This window comes from Aquarana catesbeiana, linkage group LG12, assembly GCF_042186555.1.
Source record: "Aquarana catesbeiana isolate 2022-GZ linkage group LG12, ASM4218655v1, whole genome shotgun sequence".
In the NCBI taxonomy this organism is placed as follows: domain Eukaryota; kingdom Metazoa; phylum Chordata; class Amphibia; order Anura; family Ranidae; genus Aquarana; species Aquarana catesbeiana.
In genome coordinates, this window is record NC_133335.1 from 197,355,385 (window position 1) to 197,367,528 (window position 12,144).

Consider the following 12,144-nt stretch of genomic DNA (forward strand, 5'->3'; position numbering starts at 1 on the left):
TCTAAATTGTCCCTAGTATGTATGAATGTGAGTTAGGGACCTTAGATTGTAAGCTCCTTGAGGGTAGGGACTGATGTGAATGTACAATGTATATGTAAAGCGCTGCGTAAATTGACAGCGCTATAAAAGTACCTGAAATAATAATAAAATATCTCCTAAACCTATACGGTTTAGGAGATATTCCCCTTGCAATGAGCCACTGACTGCAGCAGCGCATGCGCACAGGGGATTCTCGGCTGAAAGCCCGGCAGATGTCGGACCTTGCCGGAAAGAAGTCTCCCGCGCGCATGCGTGGGAGTGATGGCATTGAGGCTCCAGCCACTCACAGCGCTGGAGCCGTGAAACCCAGAAGGCACGCCGTGGCAACATGTGAGCTACCTCGGCGTGGACCAGGTGAGATACCAATGCCTCATTCTAAGGTAAGTATTTCATAATGAGCTAGTATGCGGTGCATACTAGCTCATTATGCCTTTTACCTTACAGATGTATAAAAAAAAAAGTGTCAGCGGGTTTACTACCGCTTTAAGCCCCGGACCATTTGGCTGGCCAAAGACCAGAGCACTTTTTGCGATTCTGCACTGTGTCGCTTTAACTGACAATTGCGCGGTCGTGCGATGTGGCTCCTAAACAAAACTGACATCCTTTTTTTCCCACAATAGAGCTTTCTTTTGGTGGTATTTGATCACCTCTGCTGTTTTTATATTTTGCGCTATAAACAAAAATAGAGCGACAATTTAGAAAAAAACGCATTATTTTTTACTTTTTGCAATAATAAATATCCCCAAAAAATATATAAAAAAAACATTTTTTTTCCTCAGTTTAGACCGATATGTATTCTTCTACATATTTTTGGTAAAAAAAAAAATCGCAATAAGCGCCGATTGATTGGTTTGCACAAATGTTATAGCGTCTACAAAATAGGGGTTAATTTTATGGCATTTTTATTAATCATTTTTTTTTTTTACTAGTAATGGCGGCGATCTGCGATTTTTATCCTGACTGTGACATTAGGTCGGACAAGTCAGACAATTTTGACACATTTTTGGGACTATTGTCATTTTTACAGCGATCAGTGCTATAAAACTGCACTGATTACTGTAAAAATGAGACTGGAAGTGAAGGGGTTCACTACTAGCTGGCTAGGAAGGGGTTAAGTGTGTCCTAGGGAGTGATTCTAACTGTTAGGGGGCGTGGCTACGAGTGACACGTCACTGATCACCGCTCCCAATCACAGGGAGTTATGATCAGTGACAGTATCACTAGGAAGAATGGGGAGATGCTTGTTTACATTAGCATCTCCCCGTTCTTCAGCTCCGTGAGACGATCGCGGGTATCCCCGTGGACATCGAGTCCGCGGGACCCGCGATCCTACTCACGGAGCTCGCGGCAGGGTCGCGCACGCGACCACACGGCGGCAAATTCAAATGGACGTACAGATACACCCATTATATGTATATGTACTTGCGGCGGTCGGCAAGTGGTTAACATGCGATTACTGCCCGCGGATTGTTCAGCAACGCTGTCGGTCCCTGTTCTCCGTTTCAGGGATGAATCTTTGCCTAAATTCAGCCCTGAAACGGAGACAAAGACACACAGCGTTTCTGTGCAGTGCGCTTCGCAGCTACCCCGGAGATATGTGAACCGGCCACAATCTCCTGCTATGCGAATTGGATGCGGGGAAACCCGCATCCAATTCGCATAGGTGTGAACCCAGCCTTAGCCCTCGTTCACAGTGAATGCGGCTTTGAAACTGTGCGACTTCACTTACAATTGCGTGATTTCAAAGCGGCAGGTCAGCGCGACTTCAGGTGCGACGTGGCTGACATCTATGCGACTTCATAAACAGATGTCTATGCAAGTTGCACCTAAAATCGTAAAAAATAGTGCAGGAACTTTTTTTTTTTTAAATCGGTGCGGCACCGCAAAGTCAGCGCCGCACCGATTTGAACAGTTCCATTGCTGACAATAGGTCATGCAATTTAGACCTGGTCTTAGATGGATTCCACACTATTAATTGCAAGCAATTGTTAGACTTGCAGGCTTGACACAAGTTTGCATAATGAAAGGCTTGACACAAGTTTGCATTGATAATGAAATTCTGATGTTATCTGTTCTTTTTATGGAGCAAATACTCAAAGTACTGAAACAGAAGAGCCATCAAGTAAACCAGGCAGCTCACATTTTCATAAAGTTTAGCAATGACAGCCTTCATGTTTCTATTAAGAAATATTTTTGTTAATAAAATGTTAAAAGGATTAGATCCTCTGATGATAATCCGGGTTTTGCTCGTTGATTAACTCACTTGCTCATTGTATCTGTAGAAGAGTCCATTGGGGATCCCTGCCTGTAAAATCTAGCCTTGCCTTCTCCTTCCTTAGAGCTTCACTCTCCAGAGCTTAAGAATTGTACACACAATTGGGTCTTCCGATGGGAAATGTTCGATGCCAGGCTGTTGGCGGAAAATCCGACCGTGTGTACGCTCCATCGGACAACTGTTGTCGGATTTTCCGCAAACAAATGTTGGATGGTAGGTTTTAAAATTTGCCGCAGACAAATGTGTGTTGTCGGATTTTCCGAGCGTGTGTACACAAGTCCGTCAGACAAAAGTCCAAAGTACAAACACGCATGCTCGGAAGCAAGGACGAGCCAGAAGCGGTCGGTCTTGTAAACTAGCGTTCGTAATGGAGAATTAACATTCTTGACGCGGCAAATTATGAAATCTACAAATGCTCTTCTTCTTTAATGGGATAATAATGAAGCTGCTTTGCTGGTGATACTGATGGAGTTATTGCAAACTAATTTTCAAAGGCTTTTTTTTTCTAGTAATATCAAGAATAATATTATTATGCTTTTTTTTTTTTTTTTTTTTTTGGGCAAGTTATCACACACCATTATACTGTAGTTTTTAAGATCAAAGATACAACTATGTTGGTGTCCCTTGTCAATTTTACATTGTTTTTTTAAATGTAACTGCCGACTCCCAAACTGTCATTTGAAGTAAAACACAGAGCCAAGTATTATTCCCCACAATTTTTTTATTGTGCATTAAAAAAAGAAAACAAATAAAATTAGACATGCTATCTGCCAATAGAACTTAACCAAAAAGTGCATTCTATGGGAACCAAAAATATAGAAAATATAACAAATCAAATCATTATTCAACCAAAAAAAATAATGTCAAAGCAATAACTCCAAGACCAATAATAAATAACACGTTATCTCCTCCGATTCTGCAACATGTCTGGTTGACGAACGGCCGTTCAGAAACGAACTGAAAAGCACGAATTGAAAAGTGCAAAATGAAAAGCGCGAATCAACACTCACCAAACTTCTACTAAGACGAAATTAGCAGAAGGAGCCCAAAGGGTGGCGCTAAAGAACTGAGAAACAACGTAGTACATCACTACGTTCGTATTTGTTGGCTGACGATTCCTTGCCGTTTGTATGCAAGACAAATTTGGGCCAATGTCCTTCGACAAAGGTCCACGGTTCTGTTGGCCAACAATCCAATCGTGTGTATGAGGCTTTAAAATCAAACTGCAAAAAAGACAGAACATAAATGTGTCTACCAGTGTTCCAGTTAGGTACCATTTTCTACACAAAGCTAAAATATGAATTTTGTATGTGTTGACTTTTTCTGGTAGCTTTCATTTGGAGCAGATTATCATCCAAATCTGATTCCTCCGAAGGCAAGGGATCCCCCTCAGTTCACAGCTCCTCCTCTTGTTCTGACTATCGTTTTATGGAGGGATGTCCTTGCAGTTTATCTTTTTGGCCAGCATCCAATCACCTGAATGTAGCTGCATATAACCCAATTGTAATGATTAAAAGAAGCCTGTGATGCTCTGACCGTAAGGTACGATTGTTTTGAAGCCTGAGCAGGATGCCCCTTATGACAGAGGGTCAACATTTGCCCCTACCTTATACTGGACACGTGCCTGTAGGTGATACGATGTACATACAAGTCATGTTCTTCTGTTTCCTTCTTGCACCACATTGCGCTGCTTTTTTCTATAGGTATTTCGACCCTGAATTGTTAGTTACTACATGTTACTATTTAGACACTTGGTATATTACATGGTTTAGACTTTTATAGACTATTACCGCTGTATTTTCCATAGCCTACATGTTACCGCTGATTGTGTTACATACCCTTAAAAAAAGAAAATTGTCCTGCACTGTACGATCCGGAAATCAAGATATTAGTCCTCATTCACACCTCTACATCTGAGCATGCACATTGGCATCATGTCATCATTCACATCTCTGCAATGCATTATGAAAAATTCAGTAGGTTTTCTTTTTTTGCAAATTTTCATGCGCTATGAGGCCCATAGCAGGTTAGGGCAATGCATAAAAAAAAGCATGTATATTGCACCCCAAATACCTTTTCATGCATTGCCAGCCCCTACCCTCTTTCCCCGAAAATAAGACCTAGCGTGATTGTCGGTGATGGCTGCAATATAAGCCCTACCCCCCAAATAAGCCCTAGTTAAAGTCCTTGTAGGTCTTATTTTCAGGGTAGGGCTTATTTTCGGGGGAAACAGGGGAGCGCTTATTTGGGGGGTAGGGCTTATATTGCAGCCATCACTGACAATCACGCTAGGTCTTATTTTCGGGGACACAGGGTGCACACAAATCCTTCCATAGTCCACAGCAATGATGTCACTGCAGAAAATCAAACCAAAAATGCATCACAACGCATAATGAAAATGCGTGTCAATGCATTACAACGGACAACAAAAGGTGAACTGAGAAACTGACAAAATTACAATTGGATAGATGTGAACCTGGCCTTACAGTAAAATGCACCTACAGTACTCATTTACATTATTTAAAATTCAGTAGTAGGACATATCCTATCTTGATAACAGTCTCGGACAATGGTTTATTTAGTTATCCTATAGACCAGGGATCTCCAAACTTTTTAAACAATGTGCCAGTTTACTGTCCTGCAGATTTTAGGGGGGCCAGACTGTGGCTATCGAGAGTAGAAAATGTCTCGGCATTAGTGGAAGTAAACAATGCCTCATCGTTGTGAGGAATTGTGCCCCATCGTTGGTGTAACTGGGAGGAATTGTGCCCCATCATTAGTGTCATAGTGCCCCATTGTAGGTTGTGTAAAGGGAAGTGCAGCGCTAAGAAATAAAAAAAGGTAGTGGATGACATAAATTCGTATCATACAATTAATGCATAAATTCCATAGGTATAGAATGTCATATGGTGAACATTGTATACATTGTGTCCATGAACCAAAAAAATATTTTATAACACACTAATAATTGGTGTTCTAAATAAAATAAGTCCGCGTAAAAGTCCTGAGAAGTATATAACACCAGAAAGTGTAAAGAGATAATATAGTGTTGATAGAAGATCCACCACCACTCTTAAAGGGGGCTTACCGGAAAGATTGGACACAGATGGGCAGACACCCACTGTGTCAATCAAGCTTGTAAAAGTGGGGATCCTCGATGATATCTGTTATTAAAGACGCAAATCCAGGTGACCCAGGTACTTTTAAGGAATGTATATGGCAAAGAAGGCAAATCCAATCAGACATCCAAAGTATATGTGGAAGAAATGTGAGAGCACATAGCGTAATACTGCATAAAAAGCTTAAAGCCTATTTATTGGAGATAAAAAAACACTCACATTTAGGAAGAGTAAAAACAGCGCTTAGTACATAGATGGTATGGCAGTGTCAGTGGTGTCAGCAGTCCGTTCCGACGCGTTTCGTCCTACAGGACATCATCTGGGGTACCACACCACTGCATACACTGCCTTTTATACAGTCTAACAGATATCATCGAGAATCCCCACTTTTACAAGCTTGATTGACACAGTGGGTGTATGCCCATCTGTGTCCAATCTTTCTGGTAAGCCCCCTTTAAGAGCGGTGGTGGATCTTCTATCAACACTATATTATCTCTTTACACTTTCTGGTGTTATATACTTCTCAGGACTTTTACGCGGACTTATTTTATTTAGAACACCAATTATTAGTGTGTTATAAAATATTTTTTTGGGTCATGGACACAATGTATACAATGTTCACCATATGACATTATATACCTATGGAATTTATGCATTAATTGTATGATACGAATTTATGTCATCCACTACCTTTTTTTATTTCTTAGCGCTGCACTTCCCTTTACACAACTTTACTTACAGGATTAGATCACTTGTTTGTGCTAGCTGCTTATATTCTTATGACAGCGCGATATTTACACATATCTTTTGCCCCATTGTAGGTGTCACTGAGAGGAACTGTGCCCCATCATTGGTGTCGGTGGTAAAAATTGTGCCCCATCATTGGCATTATTGGTAGAAATTGTGCCCCGTCATTGGTTTAATTGGGAAGAATTGTGCCCCATCATTGGTTTCATTGGATGAAAGAGTGCCCCAAGGTCCAGACAAAAGCAAGCAAAGGGCCACATCTGGCCCACGAGCAGTTTGGAGAACACTGCTATAGACAGAGAGAGTAAAAAAAAATAATAGTGTGGAGGCTTTTAGCATGAAAATCTATAATCATGTTGTCAAAATCTACATTGTAGAACTTTTATCTTTGAGTTTAGTCTTAGGTCAGTGAAAATTTGTGCTATCTATACATCAGAAAGATTTAAAACAGCCTAAAAATGATGTTATTCTTAGTATACAACAATTTATCTACCAATATACAAATACGCCTCCCACTCTTTCTTTCCCGTACAGTCTGAGTTTCTCCATGCGGGAGAGATTAATTCCACATGTCTCTTGGCTGTCACGGACAGATATGTATGGATGTCTGTGGCCTGCTCACAGATGGGATTTGTGTCTTTGTTTTTGCTAAACTGTGGCTAGTTTTCAGTCATCTGCAGAGTGACTAATGCCATGACTGGGAGACAGTGTGGGGTTCATTAGATCCCTCAACAAATCTAATAATACACTATCCCAGACATAACGAGTGAGATCACTTCATCTAATATGCTACATAACAATGGTAGCCGTTAACATGGATATCACTGCGTGGTAGTCATATGGTGTATTAGGAGACTACTGTCCAGTTTAGCTTTGAGAGTCTTGTTATTTCAGTTCAGACTGTTATCTCTATTGTGGCAACTATTGCCTTCCTTAAGCAGGCTATACATGGAGCAAATTTCTTTCCTGCAACCAGGTGTTGCAGGAAAGAAATTGGCTTGATTCTCCCATCAACACAGACAGTCTTGACAGGGGAATCCCTCCTGCCGAGCCATGGTGTTCTCCCAGCGGGGACAGTGACATACACATGCCAACAGTCCCGATTTTCCCGGGACATTCATGGGATTTAGACCCTTGTCCCGTTTTCACATTGTCCCGGAAAAAATCATGGGAAATTGGCATTTGTCCCGACTCCCGGAGAATCGACAGAGCCACCGCTAGAGGTCCGGGGCCAGAACTGGTGATTATCTCCGCCGACATTTTAAAGACCAGCTTTCGTGGAGACCGGTCACTCGCCAAGGGGAAGAAACAAGATACAGAGCCCAGGTGTCTGCCAATAGAAATGGAGCTGCTGGGGGGGTTAGCGGCAGCTCCATTTCTATTGGCAGCCACCCGCGCTCCTCCTCTTGTTTCTTCCCCTCGGCAAGTTGGACTTGGCTTCCACGAGAGCTGATCTTCTGTAATGGCAGCGGAGATCAAATCATGCATTATCCGACGAGGAACAGAGCCAAGGGACTCTGCTGGGAGCACTTAATGTAAGGAGGGACTCTGCTAGGGCACCTGATCTAAGGAGGGACTCTGCTGGGGGAAACTGATCTAAGTAGGGACTCTACTGGGGGAACCTGATCTAAGGAGGTACTCTGCTGGGGGAACCTGATCTAAGGAGGGACAATGCTGGGGGGAGCCAGATGTAAGGAGGGACTCTGCTGGGTCCGCTGGGGGCACCTGATGTAAGGAGGGACTCTGCTGGGGGCACCTGATGTAAGGAGGGACTCTGCTGGGGGCACCTGATGAAAGGTGGGACTCTGCTGGGGGCACCTGATGTAAGGAGGGACTCTGCTGGGGGCACCTGATCTAAGGAGGGACTCTGCTGGGGGCACCTGATCTAAGGAGGGACTCTGCTGGGGGCACCTGATCTAAGGAGGGACTCTGCTGGGGGCACCTGATCTAAGGAGGGACTCTGCTGGGGCACCTGATCTAAGCAGGGACTCTGCTGGGGGCACCTGATCTAAGCAGGGACTCTGCTGGGGGCACCTGATCTAAGGAGGGACTCTGCTGGGAGCACCTGATCTAAGGAGGGACTCTGCTGGGGGCACCTGATCTAAGGAAGGACTCTGCTGTGGGCACTTGATCTAACGAGACCCTCTGCTGGGGGCACCTTATGTAAGGAGGGACTCTGCTGGGGGCACCTGATCTAAGGAGGGACTCTGCTGGGGGCTCTGATCTAAGGAGGGACTCTGCTGGGGGCACCTGATCTAAGGAGGGACTCTGCTGGGGGCACCTGATCTAAGGAGGGACTCTGCTGGGGGATCTGATCTAAGGAGGGACTCTGCTGGGGGCACCTGATCTAAGGAGGGACTCTGCTGTGGGCACTTGATCTAATGAGGGACTCTTTTGGGGGCACCTGATGTAAGGAGGGACTCCGCTGGGGGCACCTGATTTAGGGAGGGACTCTGCTGGGAATGCCTGGTGTAAGGAGGGACTCTACTGGGGGCACCTGATGTAAGGGAGGACTCTATTGGGGGCAACTGCTGTAAGGAGGTACTCTACTGGGGGCACCTGGTGTAAGGAGGTACTCTAATGGGGGCACCTGGTGTAAGGAGGGACTCTACTAGGGGCACCTGATCTAAGGAGGGACTCTACTAGGGGCACCTGATCTAAGGAGGGACTCTACTGGGAATGCTTGGTGTAAGGAGGAACTCTACTAGGGGCACCCGATGTAAGGAGGGACTCTACTGGGAATGCCTGGTGTATTGAGGGACTCTACTAGGAATGCCTGGTGTAAGGAGGGACTCAGCTGGGGACACCTTATGGCATCTGGTGGCAGGTGATGGTGGCAAGTTACATGCTCAGGGCTCCCACTGATTCTGCATTATGGTGAGTTGAACTATTTAATTTTATATTTCGATGTAATAATAGAAATAATGCGCTTCAATCATCTTGACACCATATCAAACATGGTGCCATGATGATTGAAGCGCTAACGCCAGGTTTTTGGAGTATCTTTATCTGCTGATTGTTAATACTGGAATACACATATTTCTATTGTGGTGTAGGATCAAGGCCTGCTGTCCCTCCATCCCTCTTTCTTTCCTTCCTTCTCTCTCCTTCCCTCCCTATCTCTTTCTCTCTCTCTCTCTCTTTCTCCCTCAATCCCTCATTCATCCTAGACTCTAACCACACCCCATTTGAGCCACACCTCCTTTAACCACGCCCGATAATTAGTTTAAACCACACCCAATTTTTGCCACTACGTGCTTCGCACGCCACATTTTTCTTTCCCTGCTACGTCACGCCTACAAATGCCCCGCCCCCTAATTATAATAAGACTCCGCCTACAGGCAAAAAAGTGTCCCTATACATTTTTTTACAATGTTGGTAACTATGCAGTGAGTATTGCTAGTGGCTATACCAGTCGCTAGTGATAATCTCATTAAATATCCGGCAGGTTGGTTGTACCCAGGCTGATGGATCGATCCACTTGGTCCATTCATTCTTGCTGAAGCGGCTGAGATTCGCACCGTCTACGGCAGGCCTTGGAGACCATTGCCACTTATAGCCACCACTCTGATTATATACTTAGTCCAACCAAAAAATAGTATTTAAATTATAGGTAGAGTCTGGTGGTCAGAGTCATCCCGACTTTTTTTCATCTCACTAGGGGAACTCTAGCATCAAGGATTTCCCTGCTGTTGTTCCAAGCTCTGTTTATGCTCACTTTAAAATGATTGTAAAGCCTATTCTTTTTATTTTATTGTAAAAAAAGAAATAAAAATGTTTTACTTACCTGCTGTGTGCAGTGGTATTGCACAGAGCTGTTCCCTTACTTCCTTTTCTGGAGTCTCGTGCTGATGCTCTCCTCCTACTTGTGACTGCCCCCTCAGCAAGCCAACTGCTGAGGGGGCATCTGCGCAGATGTGCTCCCCAGCCGGGCTGTGTGCATCCATAGACACACACAGTGCAGCCACACCCCCCACTCCCTCCTTACAGGAACTGTTTGACAGCAGCAGGAGCCGTAGACTCCTGCTAGTGACTGTATCTCCTGTGAAAGGAGGAAGAGAGACGCAGCGGCACTGCAGATGAGACAGCTCTGAATTGGTTGAGGAGTCAGGTAAGTGGTTAGGGATGGGAAGAGACAGGCAGTGGAGCATTTTATATCCTAATGCTTGATATCCTACCGATGGTTAAAAATAAATTCCAAGCATGGATATTTTCACATATTTACACGGGTCCAGCTTACTGAACACAGGAGGCCACTCACTGGTCCCTTGTGCCATTCAGAAAACCCTTTGTATTTTCTCATAGAAACACAAAGTGTTGTCAGACTGGACAAGGTGGAGATTTTGACTTCAACGCTCTGCCCTCTCCACCTTGTCCAGTCAGAGAATGCTTTGTATTCATTGAGAAAATGTCCTTAAAGTGGTGTTCCGGCCGAAATTATACTTTCTAAATAAAAATACCCCTATAATACGCAAGCTTAATGTATTCTAGTAAAGTTAGTCTGTAAACTAAGGTCTGTTTTGTTAGTTTATAGCAGTAGTTTGTTATTTTATAAACTTACAGCAGGCCGTGGCCATCTTAAGTGTGGGCATCTGAAGCCAGACTGTATTTCTTCCTGGATCTCACCCTTGCAGATCTCGCACATGCTCAGTGCAGCACAAGCAGTGTAATAGGTTTCAGGTCAGGTTTCCATAGCAACGGCAGTGTCAGAGGAAGTTGACACCCCTTCCCAGAAGGCATTGCAAACAGGAAATGATGCGATGGGCCGTGGCCAGGGAGGAGGAAGTGAAAAATGAATACAGCAGATATACAGTAGGTGCTGGGGAAAAAAAATTAAAAAATATCCAATTCGTTTACAGTGCACAGTTTAGTGAGGGATGCTGGAGAGTTGTAAAAGTGGGTGGAACTCCACTTTAATGTATTTTCACTGAAGAGATCCTCTAGAAATGTTACTGTGTCTGAAGCTTATGCAGGATATAAGACCAGGTCAGAAGATCTGACCACAGTCGGATCTTTCTATAGACATCTATGATGATTTTAGCAAATATGCAAGTTTATGCACAGAGCGTTATGACAACAGATGCAATTTTTCCAAAAATACTGACCAATTAATCGTGGTCTCCCTAATCCCCAAGGATGTTTGGTAGGGAATACAAAGCTGAGGTCACAATGGGGTTGACTGGCTAAAGGCTCATAGGCTGTACACATTACAAAGGGAAATTTCCCTTAAAGTGGTTCTAAAGGAAGAAGGTTTTTTATCCTAATGCATTCTATGCATTAAGATAAAAAACCTTCAGTGTGCAGCAGCCCCCCCCCCCAGCACCCCTAATACAGTACTTACCTGAGCCCCATCTCGATCCAACAATGTTGCATGAGAGCCTCAGATGTCCGGGACTCTCCCTCCTGATTGGCTGAGACACAGCCATTGGCGCCCACTGCTGTCAAAGTCAGTAAGCCAATGAGGGGAGAGAGGGGGTGTGGCTGAGCCGTGGCTCTGTGTCTGAATGAACACAAAGAGCAGTGGCTTGGCTCGAGTACCCCCATAGCAAGCTGCTTGCTGTGGGAGCAGGAGGGAGGGGCCAGAAGCACCAGTGAGGGACCTGAGAAGAGGAGGATCTGGGCTGCTCTGTGCAAAACCAACTGCATAGAGCAGGAAAATATAACATACACAATAAAAAACAAGGCTTTAATATCACTTTGACTGAGTGAATAAGGGGACGCACTGTTGACTTCCATTATCCAGTGGCGGTGCATCCATAAGGGTGCATGGGTGCCACCCCGTCTCTTGCCACCCCCTCTATCACCAATAGATAGATAGATGCATGCAATGCATGAATCTATGGCCGCCACTGCCACCCCATATTCAGGTGCCCGGCCTCAATTACAGCGGCGGGGGGGGGGGGGGGGGGTGTTTTTGAAGCACCTGATTAGAGCCATAGGCTCTAATAGGCATAAAAAAAAGTG